Source organism: Aethalodelphis obliquidens, unplaced genomic scaffold (assembly GCF_003676395.1).
Source record: "Aethalodelphis obliquidens isolate GAN/ISIS:26980383/991018 unplaced genomic scaffold, ASM367639v1 scaffold2, whole genome shotgun sequence".
Classification (NCBI taxonomy): domain Eukaryota; kingdom Metazoa; phylum Chordata; class Mammalia; order Artiodactyla; family Delphinidae; genus Aethalodelphis; species Aethalodelphis obliquidens.
The window spans coordinates 71477906-71501549 of record NW_020837946.1 but is presented as its reverse complement, the minus strand read 5'-3'; the positions used below and the strand labels follow the sequence as shown (position 1 = coordinate 71501549).

General features: G+C 33.7%; 1 protein-coding gene across 20 annotated transcripts in view; it reads right to left on the bottom strand.

Annotated features, from left to right (window-relative positions):
• Positions 1 to 23644, bottom strand: part of BAZ2B (bromodomain adjacent to zinc finger domain 2B) — a 378273-nt gene that overhangs the window by 166021 nt on the left and 188608 nt on the right. Inside the window, exon 1 of one of the 20 annotated variants that reach the window (XM_027130330.1) lies at positions 6924 to 7190. The exons of 18 other annotated variants lie outside the window; for them this stretch is intronic. The gene's annotated coding sequence lies outside the window, so the exon portion shown is untranslated. Of the gene's footprint in view, positions 1 to 6923; positions 7191 to 23644 lie in introns of those variants that run through there. One more of the 20 variants, XM_027130358.1, reaches the window with a different exon arrangement.

The window sequence follows — 23644 nt, the reverse complement described above, 5'->3', positions numbered from 1 at the left end:
TATATGTATAATGGGATATCACTGAGTCCTAAAGAGCAATGGAGTTGGGATACATGCTATAATGTGAATGAACCTTGAAAACATTACAGTGAGTGAAATAAACCTGACACAAAAGGACAAATATTATATGATTTCACTTATAGGAAATATCTAAAATAAGCAAATCAACAGGACAGAAAGTAGATTCAAGTTTACCAGGGGCAGGGGTAGGGAGAAATGGAGTTAGTGCTTAACAGTTATAGAGTTTCTATTTAGAATGATGAAAATTTTTGGAAATAGACAGTGGTGATGTTTGCACAACATTTTGAATGTAATTAATGACAATGAATTGTAAACATAAAAAGTATTAAAATGGCAAATTTTATGTTATATACTTTTACCACCACTTCAAAAATGTAATAATGTAATTTACCAAAAGCCATTGGATTGTACACTTTACACGGGTGAACTGTATGGTGTATAAATTATATCTCAATAAAAATGTTATAACAAGTAATGTTTGAAGTCCCTCTTCAATGTTTGAAGCTCAGGTCCCTTTTCCTTAAAGAAGCCTTCCCTGATCATTCTATGACCTTCTCTTATTATCAACTCATAGTATTTTACTTGTTTATATCACTCATTTAGCACTAAATTTCATCCTCCTTTTGAAATCTCTGGTGTTTTTAAATTACTATTACACATTTAATATTTGATTATGCTTTGTTTACAAAACAAGATTAGTTGCTCAAATTATCAAATCAAGACTCATATTTAATATTTGTTTGTACTTTTTTTTTTACCAAACGAGATTAGTAGTAGCTGAAATTGTCAAATCAGAATTCAACAGCCCTCTATCATCTTCAAATTATCAAAAAATATTTCAATTTTACACTTGCACTTATCCATTAAGTAAGAATTTCAATAACAACTGTTATTTCTGGGAAAAAATAATCAGAATACTCATTCCCTGGGCACTCCAATGAATCAAGGATGTAATAGACTTAGTTTTATAACTATTAAAAATAGGTAGTAGGATACTTTTAACAGAAAATTCTGTTTGACCAATCACTTTTCTTTTTCCCCAAATGAATTAAAGATAAGATACGATCCAAACAAAAAATAAAAAAGGTGAGGGCTTCCCTGGTGGCACCGTGGTTGAGAGTCCGCCTGCCGATGCAGGGGCCACGGATTCGTGCCCCGGTCCGGGAAGATCCCACATGCCGCGGAGCGGCTGGGCCCGTGAGCCATGGCTGCTGAGCCTGCGCGTCAGGAGCCTGTGCTCCGCAACGGGAGAGGCCACAACAGTGAGAGTTCCGCGTACCGCAAAAAAAAAAAAGGTGAGGAATACACATTTAACATATATACAAATATTTTTTGTCTAAGTAGAAATGTACAGGATATATACATTTAATCCTGAACAGGATTAAATAAAACATGAAATTACACAGACAATTTAATTATAATAAAAAAGGTGTCTGGGGGCCAACCAAAAGTTTTGTTTACTTAAAAATCTTATTTAGTGATTATAGTGATCTTAAAATAAATTATACATAAGAATTTGGGGTATAATGATGAGAGAGAAGGAAGACTTTAGAGAAAAGAATAAGAAGAATGAATATATATATATATATATATATGATATTCCTTTGGAAAATAGCATAAAAACTTGAGAAATAGATATAGCACACTTGCGATAAAGTTATATACTTATAGAACAGAGATACAAAGGCTAGGTAAATTTTCTACCTATATAGAAAATTAGCATATGCTTAAAATGACCTTTGAGGCTTATAGGCTATTTTAATCCACAGCAGGGTTTTCTTTTTTTAATTGGTACTTAGAGAAATGCATAATATGTGTTTGTTAAAATATTTCTTTCCTGCAGAATGTCTGAATGATTTGCTCTTAAGGATGTCTTTGAAAACATATCATAAATGTAAAGAGTATTAGCTCAGGGCTTCCCTGGTGGCGCAGTGGTTGAGAGTCCGCCTGCCGATGTAAGGGACACGGGTTCGTGCCCCAGTCCACGAGGATCCCACATGCCGCGGAGCGGCTAGGCCCGTGAGCCATGGCTGCTGAGCCTGCGCGTCCAGAGCCTGTGCTCCGCAACGGGAGAGGCCACAATAGCGAAAGGCCCGCGTACCGCGAAAGGGTATTAGCTCACATGAAATTTAAGAAATAACGTATTTTGATCTAAAGGCAAAAGGTTTAAGTTTTTAAAATATGGCATCATTACCTCAAAAGTAAATCTATTTCAATGAACAGCTATATTTCTATTCCCTACCAAAGTAGAATGACTTATGTTCACTTTTACAGTGAAAATACCCACTGGCGTCTCAGAGAATATTGCTTTTCCAGCCAGAAATACAGCTATTTATCAAATTCAGTTCCCCAGAAAACAGTCAATAAAGAGAAGGAAACAAAAAATGGTTTCCATCAGACAAAATAAATGAGTTAAAACTCATTCTTCATTAATTGGGAAGTCGTCATACCCTTAATCTCTGAGGCTTTATAATTTACACATGATCCAACAAGCTTGGGTTGAGATTCCCAAGGTCCCAGCATATTAGAAAGAGGGATAAAGATGATGATGATAGCAGCTGTAAATTTCTAAGCACATATTAAGCACTACATATGGGAACGAGGGCCAGGAATGGAGAGAGTATCTGTAATAGGAAACTGTACTGAAAGCTGTGTAGGAACTTAAAAAAGACCAACAAATGGCTTGACTCCATGACCAAGAATCTACAAATCTTATGTCTCAAGGGTATAATTATGCTACAATACAGAATAACTAATGCCCAAAAAGACAACTCCTTGAGACCTTAAACAAATGTTTAAAACTTTGCAAGGTTAAAAATATACATTTTTAAAATAAGGAGCATGGACAATACAATCTAAATACCTAGATTTGAATCCAGACCCATCACCTAATATATCAATGACCTTAGGCAACTGTAATCTCCTTCAGACTCAGTTTCTCCAAATGTAAAATGGAAATAAAACTTACCTTACAGCATTATGGTGAGAATCAATATATGTAAAAGCACCCAGCACAACTCATGAATACAGCAGCTACTGAAATACTCTGAAAACTTAACTACTTAGAATAATTTGTTGGGATAAACAATTTTTTTACTTTTAAATGTTATTACTTTTTAGATGTTTAGACGTTACTCTAGTTTGTAAATATGTAAAAGTAGAAAAATCCAATTCATTTAAGTGTATAAAGAATGTTCTCAAGGTTCATCATAAATCACCACCAATTCACTCTTCAGCCTCAATTTAGATGGTATCTCCTCCGGAAAATCTTCCCACAATCTCCACTTGCATATCTATTAAACACTTAAAAATCTACCACATCCAAAACCAAACTCCTGATTGTCCATCCCTATCCCAAACCTGCTCCCTATGAAAACCGTCCCCATCTCACAGTTGATGGCAACGCCCTTGAGAAAACCTTGGAGTCATTTGGCCTTCTCTTTTTCTCATATTCCACATCCAATCCATCAGAAAACATTTTGGTTGTACCTTAAAAACATCCAGAATTTAACCACTACCAGCCTTACCTAAGCCACTACTTTTCAGTCAGATTACTCTAAGAGACTTCTAACTGGTGGTCAATGCCTCCCTACCGTCTATTCTCAACATAGCAAGTGGAGTGAACCTTTACAAATATAAGCCAGATTTACCGAAAGCCCGCAATGGCTCCTTAAAGTCCCTACAGTGCTCTGTAAAGCCCCAATTACCTCTGTCAAAACCTCCTACTCTCCCTTCTCCCTCACTCTACTCCAATCATTACTCTGAACACACTGGGTATGCTTTTGCCTTGAGTCCTCTACCTGGAAGGCTCTTCCCAAAGATATCTGCATAGTTAACTCCCTTGATCGTTGCTCAAACATCACCCAACTCATCACCACCACAGCCTTCTTACCCTTCTCTACTTTTTCTTTCCTCCATAACACTTGTCACCTTCTAACATGCTATATACTTATTTATTATGCTTACTGTTGACTCCGCCCCAATATACGTTCCACAAGAGCAGAGACGTTTGAAAATTTTATTTACTTATATATCCCTAGAACAGCACCCCAAATATAAATTAAATATATAAATAAAAGAAGACATTAGAACTTCTTTGTGTCACCTTTAGTATCTTGCACTTACCCCTATTATATCAGTTATCACATGGTACTATAATAGGCTGTTATATTTTTGCCTCTTCCACTAAACTGTAAGTTTCGTGAAACGAGGGACTTAATTTTGCTTTCCATTACTATCGCAGAATGTACTTATAGTGTCTGACACTTAGTAAGGATTCTAATATTTGATAAACTGCTGAAAAAAACCCCATCTAAATCAAAGGCTTTAACGCCTTTATTATCTCCAAAATATAAACACAATGCTTAAAGGCATGACACTGAAGACTGAGTTCTTTCTAGATTTTGTTAGAGATTTTGGTCTGGCTCTGGCACTTACTGACTAAAGGACATTGACGAAATCATTTAAATTCTCTACAGCTATTTCCTTATCAGCAGAAATGGGGGTAATGATACTACCTATACCTCATGTGATTATCATGAATGTAAAATAAGATGATAATGAAGGAATTCAGAACATCCTTCTTCAAAATACGCTGCTCTGGCATATTGACTGTTTTGAGTTAAAGGCACTTGAAAAACAGCAAATACAAGAAAAACACTGACTTTCCTCCTTTCTCTTAAAAGCAGGAAATGAAATTACTATATGAAAGATGTCCTCCCTATACCAGAAGGAAAGTAACATTCTTATCATCAAAGATGAAAAGTTGAGACTGAGAGAATTCTCAACAAACAGACCTTGTTAAAATAATTCTTATCTTCCTTTAGTCTCTCCAAATAGCTTAGTCACTTTTCCACAATTGCCTCTCTTTGATCAACCTAACATAAAAAAAGTAGATTTCACCATTTCTTTGGTCTTCATTCCTTTTGCAGACTCTGTTTCACACAAAACTATGTATTAAATAAAGGTGTATGCTTTTCTCCTGTTGATCTATCTTACGTCAATTTAATTCTCAGGCCCTGCCAAATAGAACTCTAAGAGGGTAAAGTTAAAAGTTTGCCTCTCCTACAATAAAATTAGCGCAGTAGTTTGCACATATTAAGTATTCAATAAGTGACATCTATTATTTGCTATTACAAATTAAACAGGACTTCCCTGGCGGCACAATGGTTAAGAATCCGCCTGCCAGTGAAGGGAGATGGGTTCGAGCCCTGGACCAGGAAGATCCCACATGCCGCAGAGCAACTAAGCCCGTGTGCTCTAGAGCTCACAAGCCACAACTACTGAGCCCGCATGCCACAACCACTGAAGCCCGCACGCCTAGAGCCCGTGCTCCGCAACAAGAGAAGCCACCGCACCGCAACAAAGAGTACCCCCCACTCACCGCAACCAGAGAAAGCCCACGCACAGCAACAAAGGCCCAATGCAGCAAAAATAAATAAATAAATAAATAACAAATTAAACAGAGGCACTACTATAAGTCCTACTTCAATAACTTGACCAAGTTGGAATATTCATTAAATACAATCTTTGGAATCTCCTTAGAATGACCAATAACATAAATTACCGAGTTACCTAAAATATCTTTGATAATCATTTTGCAAAAGAAGTTACCTTAACTGTCTCAGCAAAAGTATTTACATTATCCCAGAATATTTTTAAAATATTTCTGAATGTTAGGTTCTATGACCATCTTCAGTAGCTGCCTTCAGTGTTTAATAATTTCATAGTATTTTTAAATATAACCAGGATGCCTAGTTCTAGAGTTTAAAAATTAAACATCTTACTTTTTAGGTGAACTATACTTATAGGCCTATAATATATACACATCTTCTTCCCTCTACTCTAAATAATCTCATTTCCAGGAATAAGACTTTTGAGAAAAAGTTAAATAATTTAAGTATATTTGTGACTCTTTACTAAATCACCTCCAAGCTTTCCACTTCTCATTTTAGTCATGTACCCAACAATATGTAGAATCCTCTGGTAATGTTATATTAGGGATTTAGCAAAACTAACAATTTTGTTGAAATTAAAAGGGCAGTTATATGGTGTTTATTTTAAACTTTACTTTCCACTATTTTACAATAGAAATAATTTTTCTATTATTTCCTTGTCTACTGTGACTCCTAAATGTTTTCCCATTCTATGTTCAGGGTCTGTTGTCCATTTTATAAAATACTTATGAATAATCATTTTCTTTACACTTTGTACTACCATAAAGAAAAACAACATTCATTTTACTTAGCACACATATGAACAGTAGGCAAGAAAACCAAGGTAAGCAGTTTAAATGATTGTCCCAAGACCACAGATGGAGTGACTGCCAGCTTTAGGATTAAAACTAAGAAGCTCATTATTCCCCTTCTTATATTCTGAGTACTTAATATTGTTTTTACATCACAGGGATCTCATAATTAATTTAAGAATAATAATTTAATTTAATAATTAAAACAATTATCAATAATCCTGACAATATATTTAAATAGACTTCTGAAATGTATTAAATAAAAATAAAATTAGTTTACCCAAATATTCCCTGAAAAAATTAATCTGATTTACTACATAAGTTATTTTTAAAATTTTGCTTAGAGTGCCAAGAAAGTGACAGCTTAATATAATTTATCATTTCAATGTCTTTTTTAAAAGCTAATTTCTCTAACCAAAATCTACAGTAAGTATATGAGAAGGTTGGATTTAATACCAAACATACTTTTCCATTAAAAAAAAAAAAATCCTCCAAACTTAAAACAGTAGTTTCTACTCTAATTGTAAACTTCAACTTCAAGAATTACTTACAACAAATATATCTAAGAAAAGACAATGACAAAAAGTAAAGAAAACACAAAATACTACTGCATTTACAGGAGAAAAAGACATACAGTATAATATTAACAGCTTACTGTGGAGAGTGGGTTTAATCAGGAAGTAGCCATTATCCTTTCGATTCAGAGCAGTGACAGCACTCCAAAACAACAAGCCGTGATATTTTTCAGTTAAAAGGCATGAAAGAATACCTACTATTGTGTCCTAGCTTTGCTGACCCCAAAGGTCACCATATGTCTTTTATCAGAAGCTATCATGAAAACATAATCCAAGTAAGCATTTACAATGCTTTATTTGTTGAAACACCTAAAATCTACCTAACACAACCTCCCTCTCTCAGTTACTCACAAAACATGGCTGTCTTATTCAGAGATTAGCAATTATTGTAATGAGATGCTGTCGGAGAGGGTCAAATAGTACTTCCTGCAGTTTACACATCTTGATTTCCTGGTAAACAAACTGAAAGGCAGGTGGAGCACTTAGATCACCAGTAACCGTGAATGCTCACGTGACAAAACTAAGCCAGGTGAGGTTGATGTCTCAATCTTTCTTTTCTTAATTTTATTAACGTCAAAACAGACAATAAAGAGTTCTATCTTTCTTCCTTTTTTAAGGAGGGTTTATTCCTGACATGTGAAGGCACACAGTTTATAATAAGGAATGCTTGAGAAACGAATCTGTTTAAGTAGGTTTTAAAAATTACTTCTCGGCAGGTAAATTTAAAAACAAGGCAACACTAGCTAACAAGGTTTGAAAAGAAACTAAGATTAACTGTTCAAAAACCTGCTAACTGTAGGGAAATGTCTTTGAATTTCAATTCCTTCAAGAAAATAGATAAAAGAAGTTTCTGAGTTATAAATAAAGACAAGCTCTTGCAAAATAAAACTATAATTCATGTGGCAGTCTTTGGGGAAAAATCTCAATTATATGAATCAAAAAGTTTACATAACTTGAAGCTACTCCCTGCATCATTTAAAATTCGTATTTCAAAAAGAAAACAAAACCTAAAATATTTAACTTGAGCATTTAAAAATACATATTGTTAGCTTGAAAATTAAATTTCTCTGTCCTTAGTTTTTCCTCCAAATTGCTCTTTTTCACTCTGAAATTTCTAGTATAGTTGAATGAAGATTGATTTAAACTAACTAAGGGTATAAAACAAACACACACTCTGTCAAAATGATAAATTCACTAATTTAAAAATATTTAGGAGACTTTTTTAATCTACAAAATTTCATTTATCTTTAAAATTCTATATATTCTAAGGCCCAGCATCTGTCCTAACTATTATGAACACAGCATGCTTTAATTTTAATGCAAAGAGCTCTTAACGACCCTTTTACAGCAATATAATCAAGGCATTAAATTATATAACTTAAATCAGGTGTATATTTACTCTGCAAAATAAAACTCTAATGTATTGCAACAGAAAACAAAACAAAGTGACAATAAAATCACTGACAACAAAAAGAACACCTAAGTAGACAAGACTGTGCCAAGAATACAAAATATCAGAACAGATTATGTTACAAACATTTAATATGTATCATTTGAAAGGAGTACATATTTAATACTGAACAACATTAATGCAAGTTGCTAACCACCATCTTTACTATGATGACGCATGAAATAGCAAATTTTCAGAAAACTATTACTAAAAGTTTCAGCTGAATTTCTTGGTCCAATTAAATAATTCAAATATCCTATAGTTACTTGGAATGCAAGACACAGCCCTTATTTCCCTTATAGATAATTTAAGATATAATTCCGACCAAATAGGTAGCTTTGACTATGTAATTCATATATGGAAACAAAACAAAATTTTAAATTAGAAAACTATTATTTCAATTATTTCAAAGAGCCATGAGTATCTTAGTTTCCCATATGGATCAAATTTAAAGGATAATGAAATTAAAATAGAGAAGTAAAGAAAATAAATTTGAAATTTTGTTTCATTCAAGGTAGTTTTTATCAAATGTCAGCAAATTTCAGGGTAAGAGTTTACAATTCGGTTGAAAGGGCAAGGGTGAAAACCAGGGTAAATATGATACCCTCTGAGTTAGAAAAAGACCCCCTCTGAGCTAACATGTGAGAAAAGGAAACCTTTTCCTCCTCTAGATATATTTCAGCTCTAACTTGTTCTCGCAGTCAGGCACTCTTGCGTAAAGCACACTTAGCACAACGAACTATACCTGGCAGTTCTGTACAGGGAAAAACCTCCAGAAATGATTCCCTTGCCCCTGGCAGGTCTAAGAACCACAGAGGAGATTAGTCCTCCATGACTTAAAGAATTCATGCAAAATGAAAATGAAAGACAGGAAAGGGGACAGGAGAAGGAAGAGAGGCTCCTATATTTATTTGCTTACATTCTGCTGACAATAAAGAAGCTTTCCATAGTTATTTATATCCCATCTTATTTCAAAATAACTTAAGGTGACTTATGGACATATGATTAGTAAAACAGAATGCTTTCAAAATGTAAATTAATATGAATAAAGGGAAGCAAGAAGATGAAACACCAAGTAAAGCTGGAACATAGAAACGCCTGTCATAAGGCCTTGCACAACTCTAAGACGTGAGTGGTTCAGCTCTGAGCTTCCTAGCAATCAAAGTAAAGTGGGAAACAAGATCAAATTATAAAATTCTCATTTTGTATAAGCTGCATTTTACAAATAAGCACCAAAGCTTTCCCTAGTACTTAGAACTGAGAGAAATATCTTCATACTTTTCAATAATGCAACCCTGGACAAAAAAATAATTTTCTCAACAGCATCTTTACAGAGATTAAATAACAAATTTCATATGGAATTCCTTTCAACCTTTCTTCGGGGCAAGTTGGTATCATAACATGATGAAAGGTTACCCAGAAAATGAGCCAACTTGCTAGGAAGCTATGTATCTAACTGGGATCTTTAAACAAACACTAACAATCCCCAGCATCTTTTGTTAAATTCACAGTCCATTTTCATATTCCAAGTTAATATTTCATTTTCTAAATGCAGATTCTTCTGCTGGATGAGTAAATAAAATGGACATGCAAGTGATAACTGTGGTTCCAGATCAAGGAGAAGACATTGGTAGGATAGGTCCAGACACTTAAGAGGGATCTCTCTTTTTAACTTAAAACAGTTCCTCTCTCCCTCTTTGTTGACCCTCCATGATCCTGCTCAGTTGAACAGCCTGGGAGCCCAATCTCTGATGATTTACATTCCTCCTCAGTTTGGTATTTGTAACTACGGTACAGAAATCTGACTTATTAGAGTTTCTAGATTCCTACCTTCTCAGACAGTCTGCACCAATTTCAATTTATTTTAGAGCATGAATCTTGGCATATTTTTGCAGCATTTACTTTTCATATTATTGGTGGGGGAGAAAGACAGTAAAATTAATATAAAAGCAATTTCCTATTTCCCATTTTATTATACAAGATAAAACAAGGTCCACAATAGTAGCACCTCAACACACCATACATCTGGACTGAATAATACTAAAATTTAACAACGCTACAATCTAATTTTTATGTGGGGTAAAATAAATAAGTAGTAGCAAATATATTCCATTACAGTTGTGTTGGTCTCTTCGCTGTCTCCCAAAGATGCCAAGGTTATGTTCTCTTACCTACCAGTTTGTTTATATTGTTTCCCATTTCTTCCTTACCACACTATCAGCTTAGATCTCATCACTTTCAGGAGGCTCCTCACTCAGAGCCTAACTATTTGAGCCCAGAAAACCTTCTTTCTCCACATGACTTAGCTCTATATTACTCTCTAATTATTTTAGAGATCCCCCTTACTAGATTTTGAAATTTCTTATTTTGTATTACCCATTGTGAACAATAAAATGTAAACATTATAAGTACAAATTAACTTAAGATGGTGCATTAATAAACTGCTGTACATATTTATAACAGCTCATGTTTGTCCAACATAAACAAGTTACTTATTATGATTGCATCAAGTGAACCAGAAGGCCAATTTTTATTTTAATTTCTTTATTTTTGGCTGTGTTGGGTCTTCGTTGCTGTGCGCCGGCTTTCTCTAGTTGCAGCAAGTGGGTGCTACTCTTTGTTGCAGTGCGCGGGCTTCTCATTGTGGTGGCTTCTCTTGTTGCGGAGTATGGGCTCTAGGTGCAGGCTTCAGTGGTTTCAGCATGTGGGCTCAGTAGTTGTGGCTCGTGGGCTCTAGAGCGCAGGCTCAGTAGTTGTGGCGCACAGGCTTAGTTGCTCCACGGCAAGTGGAATCTTCCTGGACCAGGGCTCGAATCCATGTCCCCTGCATTGGCAGGCGGATTCTTAACCACTGTGCCACCAGGGAAGTCCCCAATTTTTATTATATAGATAATTTCTAAATGATATACAATCAACCTATATTAAATCAAATCTTGGGCTTTTCTATTTTCGAGCTTGTCAAAAGAATTTTAGTTGTGACAACTTTTGATAACACTACCAAAAGCCAACTAGATTTTGTAAATTATTGTCAGACCTCAAAATAACTAAAATTAAATGACAATTGTGTCCAGTACAGTTTGATCCACATTTGAATTCATATACATAACCCTAAGAGTCATGCAGTCTTTTACCTGATTAAATGAACTCTTCCAATGTGGAGCCACTGAAATTTGTTATTTCTGAATTTCCTATTTTATGAAAATTAAAATCTAACTATAGTAATCTCAACATACAATTTTTGCTATTGCAAAAGGTAGTAGTATTTACATTTGGCATAATATGTACACTTGCTTAACATTCTTTTTGCGATAAGAAAACCCATCCTAACATTTAAAAATATGTTAGAAAGCTTATGGTTAACCTCATATTAATTATCAGCTTAAATCAATCAAGATTATAGTCTATTCATGTAAAAAGTTATAGGATAATTTAAATGGTTACATTATTAACCACCTTACAATTGTTTATTTCAGGGAACAAAAGTAGGAAATATATCTATAGTATAAATTGGAAAGCTTTGAATAAATTTAATAACAAAAGAAAGAATATAATTCAATTTTCTTTCTTTTCCTAAAAGACAAACTGAAAAGAGTAAACCAAAGAAAGCTACACATATATATTTTTTCATTTATTGTAACATAATAGATACACACAGAGCCTGTAAAAATACAATATTCATTTTGCTGCAGAAGAACAGACATTGCATAACAATGAGATTTGCTAATGAAATCAACCATCAACCTGGAATACATATGTATTAAACCAAGACCCCAGTGTCATTTTCTTTTTGCACCGTTTGTTCTTTCTTTCATTTTTTCTTGACCTTGTCAGTATTTTTATCCTTTAGATTTTGGAACTTTGGTAAAGAAAAATCAAAACTATAACATTATTATATAGAGTACTGCTTTTTATTCATCACATTTATTTTTAATGTAAATTCCAATTGTTCTGCTTCTATCAGCACTATTAATGTATCTTTGGGAAAAAAAAAAATCAATAGATGCTACCAGAAGAAACAAAGGAGGTTTATTTCTATACAAAATTGTTGAATCAGGTTTGAAGAAAACTTTTATCAACATTTGACATAAATTCCATATAAAAACTTTTATAGCAATATTAGTTCTTACTTAAGAAATAAGAAAATAATAATATATTTTAAAGTCACTTTTGTAATAATGTAATTCTTCCAGCAGTTCTCACTACTGACAATTAGTAGGTGAAATAATGTAAGGCTGATGTAATAATCATGTTTTTAGATAAAAATCATAACTTTTCCCCCCAAAATGCTCTGCTGTTCTGGTCTACAAAGTTAATCACTAATTTCCATTTATCAAAAATAAGCAATTTTGAGAATTTCCTTAAAGATTTATGACTTAAATTTACGATTTAGTTATTATAATTTTCTATAAAAGCCCAAAAGGCTATGAAAATATTTGATATATATGTCTTAAAGAAAAGCATTAATGTCCCTCAGAATTGATTTATATCTTTTTGAGTATAAGCTATTTAACTAAATGACTATCTGTCCTATTGGTTGTCCATTTACACAAATTAAGTTTTCAGTTCACGTGTACTACAGATAAAATTAACAGCCTAGCCTGCTGTGGTATACAACTACTACTAATTCATGATTATAATAGTTTTTTTTAAAAGCAGTACTTATACCAGCTAAAACAACTTTAGCCAAACAAAACTGTTTCCTATTTTTATTTTCTTAACAACTTAATATCTAACCTCAAACAATATCCTGAAAAATAACAAGTCAATAAATATTACAGTTTTATTGGAAAAGTAAACCAAACAAGACATTCCTTATCAAACTTAAATTCTCTAAAAGTTGGCACTGACAGTCTAATAGTTCTCAAGGCTAACTATTTTAAAAATAGTGAAGGATAATTTTAAACAAAGAACTACATAATCACAGGGCAATCATTAATCCACACACAAAGTATTTCCCTAAAACCCCAGAAATTTCTGTTAAAATGGCAAATTATAAATCAGACTGTAGAGAAACAGACAGCTAAAGAAATGTCTATGGCAATACTGAAAACCTACTTTCACTAAGGCAAAGGATGAAATACTAATAAAATGTGGTGATAGGCTTTGGAAGGTTATCAAGCTCCTTGCTACTCAAACTGTAGTCCACAGACCAGCAACGCTGAAACTACTTGTTAGAAATAAAGAATCTCAAGCACTAGCCCAGACCAAATGAATCAGAATCTTATGCACATTAAATTTTAAGAAGCCATGATCTAGAGAATTCCTTAGCCTACCTAACAATTTGTATATCAATTCCAGTAACTCCTGATATTCTAATAACTCCTCAAAAATCCATATTAAAATGCAGAATACTCGGAGAATAAACTATTTGTCACGTTCAAAGCCCATTACCTACTATTTGCTTAATTATCTGAAGTTTCGTATTCACGTGGACTACAGATTTTAAATTTGTAGTAATACAAAAAAATAAGGTGGGAATAATGTATTTTTTGTAAGATCTTAGAAAATATTAAATAAATGGATAAAATTGAAGTATTACACAGTCTTAGCAATTATTTTAAACGACTTCAACAAAAGAATCCTTTCTTAAATAAAATCCTGTGAAGAAGCCCTGTATAGTAAAAAAGAAATAAAGGGCTGCTCATTGGGGCAGAGGAAGCACCCAGCAGTAGCCAACACATCTCAACAGAACCAACTCATACGATTCCTCAGAGTACAGTTTGAAAACCTGATTTAAGGGAATTTGAACTTAAGAGTCTAAAAGTGAACTGAACAACTGTTATACTGATCACAGATAAAGTTTACTATTCATCAAAGCAAGTTGTAAAGATCACTAAATAGAAACCCACCCATAATTTAGTTTTTCTATACTGTTTTAAAGTAAGAACACTAGATAAAATTACATAATTAAGCATTTTTTTTTCTAATTCAAATTGATCTTTCCCCAAATAGGTCTAATTGGTGAACTTGGATTTAACTAATATGTTATCTTCAATTAAATTATTTTAGTTAACAGTTTGCCTACCTTATATAAGACATTATGTTATATGCTATATGGGCAATACAGATGAATAGACAAAGTACTTATCACCGTGGAAGGCTAAGACAAATACCTGAAATACAGTATGTGCCAATGAAAGCAACAGAAATATAGTACTACAGGAGCAGAGTTAACTGTGGATATCAGAAAAGACTTCATGCAAAGCTAACATCTTAAGTAGGCCTTGAAAAGTATATAGGATTTTTTTGAAAGGCAAAGATGGCTAGGCAGAGGAACTGGGAAAACGGTATACTAAGTGGAGGGAAAACAATATGCTGAGGGTAGAGGCTGAAAAGTATTGGGCATGCTCAAAGAATAGCTTGAGGTAGCTTGCAAGTCCCCCAATAACAAGAAGCATGAGTTATTAATTTTTATAGTAGTAGCACTTACAAAACTCAAGTGTTAATACACTTGTATAGCCTAATAAAAGCTTTCAGTATCTACTGTTTGAATGAACTAATCAATCAATAAGTGAATGTAATCTAGTCTAGCTAGTATATAAGGTATATATAGAAAATAGTGGGAGATGTGGCTGAAAAGCTAGTTTAGGACCTTATTAGAGACAACCTTGAACATCACTTTAAGTGTTAAATTTATTCAACACTGCAAACAGTGGTAAACTACTTGCATTAGAAATATTGATCTAGCCGTTTTAAGTAGGATGAATTGGAGCAGAAAGCGATTTCCAAGAGGGATATTACAATATTCAGCCTGTTGCAAAAGATTAGGCAAGAGGAAAGGGTCTGAACTAAGATTGTGGCAGTTGAGTCAGAAATACGGAGATAAATATGAATATGAAAGATAAGATGAATCAATTCTTTTTTTACTTGTTGACTGGTCAAAGTAGAGCAAGAAACAAAAAATTAAATTATAGATGTAAAATCTATTGAACTTCATAGCAGATTCTACATAGACGGGGTAGGAAGGCAAAAATTAAGGAAAATCCAAAAGTTGGGAAAAATGTAGACCAGGAAATCTCTTATGCACTTATGGTGTAAACTCATATAACCACTGCAGAAAGAAATTAAGCAATACTTAGTAAAATCAAAGCTGTATGTAGTCAATATCACAGAAATTCTACTTCTGGGTATGTAACCCAGAAAAACTCTCATACATATGCATAAAGTCATATACAAAAATGTAAACTACAGCATTATTTGTATAGTGAAATACTAGAAAATAAATAAAAGATTGTGGTGTGTTTTTATAATGAAATATATAGCAATTAAAATAAATGAACTAGAGCTACACATGTTAACATGGATATATATATCTTTAATATACAAATACAACCACTTATGGGAAGTAAAGGTTTTGTTGGTTTGTTTACTTCTATTTATCATTTAAGATAGGACAATCTGAAATAAATCAGTCAAGTAAGGAGAAGCTGGATATGTCTTATGAATAATCAATGAAACAAGTCTCTGGAGGACACAGAAAAGGATAAAAATCAAAAAGCATGAATAAACTCTTAGGTTTGGTAAGGAGGCAAAACATTTTTTGTTTGTTTTTACCAGGACTGATTTATTTTATAACTGGAAGTTTGTACTTTTTGAAAACCCTCACCGATTTCACCCACCCCCCCACCTCTGGCAACCACCAAGCTGTTCTCTATTAACTATGAGTTTGGGTAATTTTTTTTGTTTTTGTTTTTAGATTCCACATATAAATGAGATCATACAGTATTTGTCTTTCTCTGTCTTACTTCATGTAGCAAAATGCCCTCAAGGTCCATCCATGTTGCTACAAATGGCAGAATTTCCTTCTTTTTATGGCTGAGTAATATTCCATTGTATAAATATATAACACATTTTCTTTATCCACTTATCCATCCGTGGACTCAGGTTTTTTCTACGTCTTAGCTATTGTTAAGTAATGCTGCAATAAACATGGAGGTGCAAGGTAAAACAATTTTTTTTTTCTCAGAGATGGGTGGGAAGGTAGAAGAAAAAAAAGACAATTTTGTAACTTTTTAATTTGAAATAACTATATATTTACAGAAAGTTGCAAAAATAGTATAGTGAGATTGCATGTACTCATCACTCAGGTCCCACTAATGGTTACACCTTATATAACTATAGTGCAATATCAAAACCAGGAAACTAACTACAATGTATACATATAGTTCTATGTCATCTTACCACAGATCTAGATTCATGTAAACAGCACTGCAAACAAGATACAGATCTATTCCATCACCACAAGGATCTTTCTCATGCTACTCCTTTACAGTCACACCCAAACCCCACTCTCCTCTACCATCCCTAACCCCTGGTACCACAAATTTGTTCTCAGTCTCTATAATTTTGTCTTTACATAAATGGAATTATTGAGTGACCTTTTGAGATTGACTTTTCTCACTGAGCCTGATGTCCTTGAGATCTGTGTATCAATAGTTGATACCTTTGTATTGCTGAGTAGTATTGCATGATATGGACACACCATACCGTGTTTAGCCATTCACTTATTGTAAGACATTTTGATAGTTTCCAGTTTTGGCTATTACAAATAAAGCTGCTATAAACAACCATGTACAGTCATTTTGCTGGGATAAATGACCAGGAGTGCATTTGCTGGGTCATGTATTTCACATATGTTTAGTTGTTTTCTTGTTTTTTTAAGAAACTACCAAACTCTTTTCCAGAGTGGTTGTACCATTTTACATTCCCAATGGCAATGTATAAGAGCTCAATTTCTCCACATTCTTGCCAGTGGTAGATATTGTCACTAATTTTTGTTTTAGCTGTTCTGATAGGTGACTAGTGATAGTTCATTTTTGTATTTCTCTGATGGCTAATGATTTTGAACATCTTTTCATGTGCTCGTTTGACATCTGGATATCCTCTTCAGTGAAATGCTACTTCAGTGAAATGTTACCGAGTTTTCTAATTAGACTGTTGGCATTTTTACTGTTGAGTTTTGAGAGTTTTTATATATCCTAGATATGAGTCCTTTGTCAGATATGTGGTTTTCCATATTTTCTCCTAGTATATAGCTTGTTTCTTCACCATCATAACAGGGTATTTTACAAAGCAAACAGTTTTAATTTTTGTAAAGTCCAATTTACTGATTTTTTTTACTTTCAAGGGTTGTGTTTTTTTTGTGTCAGGTATCAATATAAGAACCCTTCACCAAGTTAGGACTTACAGATTTTCCCTTATGTTTTCTTCTAAAAGTTTTACAGTTTTATGTTTTACATTTATGTCTATAATCCAAACAGATCTTGAACTGGAAAAAAGGGGAACTGATAGATCTGTTTATAAGAAAGTCTTCAACTACTTGGTAGAGTTATTTGCCATATTTATTGGGTATCTACTTAAAGTATGAAGCACTTAAGATACAGATACAAGGTACAGGATACAGAGAATGGAGAAAACACATAGTTTTACTTCATTGTTTTAAGTGCTTTGGCAGAATTGTACATCAGTGTACCTGACTTAGACAGGAAGAACTTGAGAGTATTCTTCAAGAAGAGTATGTCTGCTCTAAGTCTTTAAGAATGGAGAAATTAGGCTACTCACAGAGGGAAAGCTATGTCAGGAAGAAATAATAGCACTGAACAAAGGCAAAAAGACTATATACCCACTGCCTGCTTTAAGGAAGTATAAATGGTTTCAAAGTTGGGGAATACTAAGTATGGGAAATTTAGGCAAAATTTTAGATGTAGATAGGAGACAGATTGTAGAAGATATCATGTGCCCTGTAAATGAGATTAAATTTTATTCTGTAGTGATGGGAAGCTAGTAAAGGATTTTAAGTAGGTGAATAATCAAGTTAGATTTGTGATACCATTTAAATGGTCACTGAAGAGGACGCTGAATCTGGACACAGCAAGACTAGAGGCAGAGCCACCAGTTAGGAGGCTACTGTGATAGCCCAGGTGAGTCATGATGCAAACCTACATAAAGATTTAGGCATCACGAATAGAAAAAAAGGATGGATTTGAGAATTACTTAGGAAAACAATAAAGAAATGTTGTCTTTACTGAAAAAGGAGGCAGAGAGAAATGTTGGCTTAAGGAGCATAGAGGTTATGAAACAGCAATTGTGGAAAATCCTTTTAGTAACCAATAATTAATCTGTAGGATTATATAATACAGCATTTACCAAAGCATTGAAAAACACTAGCCCCTCTTAAGAGGTTCTTTGAAGGAAGGGTCAAAGATTGGAGATTCACAAAACATGTTAGCATATTAAAAGATGTGCCTAAACAGTTGTTAAACAAAACAAAACCTGTTTACCTTTGCTTAACATTAACCCTAGGTTTTCCAAACTTACTTGACCATGGAATCTTTTTATCAAGCAATACTCACTCTACACAACTAAGGCTCTAGCAAAACTATTTTGGGGATCACTGGTTTAGCAACAATATGAGCTTTAGTTAAGCTTACAGCATAATTTTTTTCAATATTCTTTTTTTAAAAAAAAACTTAATTCTTAAATGTAGGTCTATGTGAAATCTCTCTAGCTTCATTTATTACTCCCTTTCATTACTCACAGCACTCCAGACACACTGGTTTCCTTATTGTTACCGGAATATGCCAAGTACAATCTTCCTCAGTGTCTTGGCACCGGCTGTTTTCTTTGGAAGTGTCATCACCCAGATACATGCATGACTTGCTCCTTCACTTTCCTAAGATCTCTGTTAAACTGTCATCTTCTTAGGAGGGGCTTCACCAACCACCCTATAACAAATACTAACTTCACAACCCTGACACTCATGACTCTTAATTTGCTTTATCTTTTTTCATAGTGTTGATTGCCATCTAATATAGTAAATATTAGCTTATTAACTGTTATCTCTTTCGCTCATTGACTGTTAGCCCCACGTGTGCACAGTCTGTTTTGTTCACTGCCTTATCCTCAGCATTTGCATGTACTAGGCACCCAATAATTAGTTATTGAATAATTTAGTAACCATCATTTAACCTCTATCTGAGTGTATTTACTTCACATCAAAGTAGATTATAGGTGAATAGCTACATATCAACATATCCATTGATAGGAATAGTATTCTTTATGATGTTATGGTTAATATTTTTTATGCCCACTTTCTATCTAAAAGGTCTAACCAGTTTTATCCTTAAAAACAAAAACCCAAAAGAAAAAAAACTTACTTCAAGATTTGGGGACCTTTCAAATTTTTCTCCTAATCAAAAACACTTAATTGTATAATTTTCTTTTTTTTTTTTTTTGTGCGGTACGCAGGCCTCTCACTGCTGTGGCCTCTCCCTTGCGGAGCACAGGCTCCGGACGCACAGGCTCAGCGGCCATGGCTCACGGGCCCAGCCACTCCGCAGCATGTGGGATCTTCTGGGACCGGGGCACAAACCCGTGTCCCCTGCATCGGCAGGCGGACTCTCAACCACTGCGCCACGAGGGAAGCCCTAATTGTATAATTTTATCTTTAGAAAATGCATGGACATTATTTTGAATAATTGTTGTTAAATTTCTCTTTAAGTTTACTTCTTTAGACACTGGCTTAAGAAAGACTACAAATTGAAGCAATTTGTACAGCAACCTTGACCTTCTAGAACAAAGGGTAGTTTTCTTCCATGATGTACAGAGATTCCTTTCTATAACTTTAGCAACTGTCAAATGCTTTAGTAGGTTTTACGTGTGTAATGCTTCCACTTTTAATTTTGGCCATGACTTACTACTCTTCAGTATAAGTCAGCTGTCCAATTGAATATACTCCACATGGTAGTACACTCTCATGGAGACCTCTAAAAGCTGGATTCCTCTAAAAACTGGATTTCTCACTGATATATGCAACAATATTTCATTCAAAACATTTCAGTACAAAATCTACAAAACCCTCAAATATTTTAATATGAAATGCTATCTCTAAAAGAAAGAACCTTTAAAAATACACAAATAAATCAACACAAGATACATATTTGACCCAGGTATAAACTCTTCATTCAACAAAAATTCTTCTATACAGCAATCTAGCAATGATTAAAATGATAAACTTGAAGTCTTTCCAATAAAAATATGTGCAATTAAATAGTAAATAAAAGTCTCCAAAATTATGTATGCTCATTATGCAGTGGTCATGAATAAGTAGGTATACTCTGTAGTATTCTAAGTTTTATTCAAAGAGACTAGTTTCTTTTACCTTCATAACTAAAGCTATTTTATATGTATAACAAGTCATAATCTAAGAGCCACCTAACGTTTTTCATGAACTAGTTTAATGACCTTGGTTGAATCACAGTCTATGAGACTCAGTTCCTTCATCTGTAAAATGAGAAAGTTTGTCTAGGATTTTTAACATATTTTCTAGCTTTAATATTCTGTAATTCTAAAAATATACTTTTTCAATTAAACTCTATTGTTTTTACCCTTGCAAACTAACTGAGAAATATTTCTGATTCCAAGAAATTCCTGTTCCCTTAAAAGCTTACTTCTTTAAGAACTAGATAATAAAACATATTTCTATTTCTCTGTAACGAAAACACCTCAATTTGTACTGAAATATGATAAGTACTGGTTAACTATGTTAGGTGAATAAAAGCTGAGGACAATTTATTAGAGCATAAGAAAGACTCCTAGAAGGAGTCTAGAAGGTCACAGACTGTGTGCTGAGCTGCTAGCAAAACATCTATGATGCTCCAAAGCTGCCATTTTTCTTCCTTGACAAAGACTCCATCTGCCACTGAGCCATTTACAGCCTCCAAGTCAGAATATCAATGATTTTCAACCATTCTGCAAGCTTGCTTTCACCTTGACATCACCTCTGTAATACATCTAATGCCGAAGATACATATATCCCCAACTATAAGCATGAAGCCCATGCTTTATTCATCTGATAGGTATTTAAACTACCCTCTAATGTACCATTTTTATTCATGCTGAATTGTAAAGGAATTTTAAAGTGCATATATTTGCTAAAATTCTTGTTGCTTTACTTACTTGCTTTCAATCAGATATATTCATAAAACTTTAAAACCTGAAAAGACTGTACTAGGTAGTTTTCAACTAAGACAACAGAACTATATCATGTTTCCATTTAATATAATCTACTCTAAAATTATTTCATATAAAACATTTTATTTCCTTAAAAACTGAGAACATTAAAGCAATGAAGAAATGTTGATAAAATTTAGTTTTGCACTCGAATCTGTGTTCTTTACATTGTAAACAAGTGAAACCCATTTACTTAGCAATGAAAGAGAAAATTTTTCAATTATATTTTGTTGTTTCCTACTATTTTTTAGTGGAAATAGATGCAAACTGCCAAAAACTATTAAAAATTCTTCTTCCATTCCTTTTAAACAAAAGCAGTATAGGGACTTCCCTGGCGGTCTAGCAGTTAAGACTCCGTGCTTCCACTGCAGGGGGCATGGGTTCCATCCCTGGTCGGGTAACTAAGATCCCGCATGCCACACGGTGCAGCCAAAAAACAAAAAGCAGTATAATACTTAATCATCAATATTTATAAAAATGGAAATAACCTTACTTAAAATATTGCTTCTCTACAAAGTAAATAATGAATTAAGACCTACTCTGTGCAAAACATTAAGGGGAGTGTAAAAAGTTTACAACAAGATTCTCGGCCTCAAGTAGAGGAAATAATAAACGTACTCATGAAAAACTATATAAAAAGACAAGGTATTTTACAGTGAGCGGAAGTGTGTTACACGAGAAGAAATTATAGATTACACGTTAGGAGACAAGTCTAAATACATCTTTGCTCTGAACCCTCCAAGTACTTAGTCATTAATCTAGAAAAACCACTTACTCACCTGTAAAGTGAGGTGACTAGAATAAGTGATATCTAAAGTCTCTTCCTGCTCTAGCACGCTATGATAATAGGATACCATGAGTCTAGACGTCAGATGATTACAGATACTAACTGACCCTAAATTTTCAAAGGGTACTCCCTTTGGGTAGATATGGCTAGTCCTGAAAAGGAAATGAGATTTGAATTGGGTCTTGAAGGATGTACAGCATTTGAATATATATGCAGAGGCAGAAAAAGAATCTTCACAAAAAAAGGGAATATTATAAACAAAGACACGGAAAAAGAAATCATGATTTCAGATATGTTAATATGGCAATGTTAACCATAAGCAGTAAGAAGAGGAGACATGATCCTGGAGACAGAGAAGCTAGTAAGTAAACCAATAGAGCAATCTAAACATGACCTAAAGAGGGTGGTGGTAGGAATGACAGGAAGACAAAGAATGCAAAAAATACTGAAGCTAGAACACAGCCACTTTTAAGTTTGGATTATCTAGAGCCAGAGGAAGGAGAGTAATGCAAAATGATAACAGCATTCATATATTGATGTGGGAAATAGTGATACTATTAACAGAAATAGACCTGAAATGTGATCATCTTTCTAAAATAATATGAAAGAAATATATAATACATTAAAAAGAAATAAAATCATCTAATTTTCAGAAAAAGAATTGGATTAGGAAGTAGCTACTGATGCTGGAGTCTCTGCCATAAACTGTGTAACATCCAGCCAATCACTCTAAGGTTTGGTTTTCTAAACGGAGAGTACTGAACATAATATGATTTTAAGATTCTTTTCAGTTTTATAATAACACATCATATTAATTTCTGAATAAACTTGAAATTGTAGAGGCAATCTTTTGAAATAGTCTTAATCCTGACTGATTGAAGATTTAACATTTTGCGTACATATGAAAAGTTGAGAAATACAAAGTAATTCAACCAAAAAAATATTTAAATGTTTATTTTCACCTACAGGTACAACCAAAACACAAGTGCCACAAAACTAAAGGCAAAAGCAGCAATTTCAGGACTAACCCTGCATTTTTGATCCTACATTACTCATTAGCTAACTCATTAAACACCTTTTACTAGGAACTAAGGGAAAACCAAAACAGAATAGTTTCCATGTTTAAGCTTATCATAACTTTATTGGTGAGGTAAAATGAATGTATGTAAACTAATAAAAAGTTGCCTTTTGATATAGACTAACCCACATACAAAGAAAATCATAGCTTAACAATATTTCAAAGGGGAAATGAACCCCAAAGTGCAATCTAAAAAACATAATGGATATAAACTTTGGTTAAAGGAGAAAATATTCTTAGAAAGTTTCTTAAAAAGAGAGGCCACAATCAAATCAAAATTTTATTCATATTTCATACTTATTTTTATACAATGATTACTCATAATTTCAAGAAAAGGACCTCATATTTATTCCAATGTCATGATTAAAAATATATAGAGGGGCTTCCCTGGTGGCACAGTGGTTGAGAGTCCGCCTGCCGATGCAGGGGACACAGGTTCGTGCCCTGGTCCGGGAAGATCCCACATGCCGCGGAG